Genomic DNA, 1,839 nt, shown 5'->3' on the forward strand with positions numbered 1-1,839 from the left:
TACTCATACTCCTCATAAGAAAAACAGAAACAAGCAACACTTAGTGGGCCAGCCAGAGGCTCAGGGCCCGCCCAGTGGGCCAGCCAGAGGCTTAGGGCCTCTGGCTGACAAACACAGCCTACAGCCTAACCTCAAAATTCACCATTCACTCACTGGACCAATAAAGCTTATCTGTAAATGAAGGTTTTTCCAATACATTAACGTGCATTCACTGCATCACTCAAGGCTCATCACTCCTTAATCTAACCCGCAAAATTTGCTGTAAATAAATCTACACATCAACTGTAAAATAACTAATAGTAAAAAATCCACCTTTGTCAGCCCCTGGTAGCCTAGACTATTTGCTGAGTTAACGATAGGCTTGTAGGGTGTCCACAGGAATACACGATAGGCTTGTAGGGTGTCCTCAGGAATACACGATAGGCTTGTAGGGTGTCCTCAGGAATACACGATAGGCTTGTAGGGTGTCCACAGGAATACACGATAGGCTTGTAGGGTGTCCACAGGAATACACGATAGGCTTGTAGGGTGTCCTCAGGAATACACGATAGGCTTGTAGGGTGTCCACAGGAATACACGATAGGCTTGTAGGGTGTCCACAGGAATACACGATAGGCTCGTAGGGTGTCCACAGGAATACACAATAGGCTTGTAGGGTGTCCACAGGAATACACGATAGGCTTGTAGGGTGTCCACAGGAATACACGATAGGCTCGTAGGGTGTCTACAGGAATACACAATAGGCTTGTAGGGTGTCCACAGGAATACACGATAGGCTTGTAGGGTGTCCACAGGAATACACAATAGGCTTGTAGGGTGTCCACAAGAATACACGATAGGCTTGTAGGGTGTCCACAGGAATACACGATAGGCTTGTAGGGTGTCCACAGGAATACACAATAGGCTTGTAGGGTGTCCACAGGAATACACAATAGGCTTGTAGGGTGTCCACAGGAATACACAATAGGCTTGTAGGGTGTCCACAGGAATACACAATAGGCTTGTAGGGTGTCCACAGGAATACACGATAGGCTTGTAGGGTGTCCACAGGAATACACGATAGGCTTGTAGGGTGTCCACAGGAATACACGATAGGCTTGTAGGGTGTCCACAGGAATACACGATAGGCTTGTAGGGTGTCCACAGGAATACACAATAGGCTTGTAGGGTGTCCACAGGAATACACAATAGGCTTTTAGGGTGTCCACAGGAATACACGATAGGCTCGTAGGGTGTCCACAGGAATACACAATAGGCTTGTAGGGTGTCCACAGGAATACACGATAGGCTTGTAGGGTGTCCACAGGAATACACGATAGGCTCGTAGGGTGTCTACAGGAATACACAATAGGCTTGTAGGGTGTCCACAGGAATACACGATAGGCTTGTAGGGTGTCCACAGGAATACACAATAGGCTTGTAGGGTGTCCACAAGAATACACGATAGGCTTGTAGGGTGTCCACAGGAATACACGATAGGCTTGTAGGGTGTCCACAGGAATACACAATAGGCTTGTAGGGTGTCTGTGGGAACCGACCTGTGAGATTTATATTTATTTAATTTATATGAATTTATATTTACGTTAATTTATATACTTCGATAGCAATTTGTATAATGATAAGTGGACTGTATTTCTGCAATAATCTCTTAATCTCACAAATCGATCCTCTACACATTAGGGGGGGGGGTTATTAAATTAATATATATGCAGCCAATCAAACTACAGTAATAGACTACATACTATTAAACATTGAAGAGGTTCCTTATCTTATAGTACAGCAGGTTAGTCCACCAGGTATAACTAGGGTGTAGACACCAAATTATCCTCTTTGAGGTAG

This window comes from Procambarus clarkii, chromosome 26, assembly GCF_040958095.1.
Source record: "Procambarus clarkii isolate CNS0578487 chromosome 26, FALCON_Pclarkii_2.0, whole genome shotgun sequence".
NCBI lineage: Eukaryota > Metazoa > Arthropoda > Malacostraca > Decapoda > Cambaridae > Procambarus > Procambarus clarkii.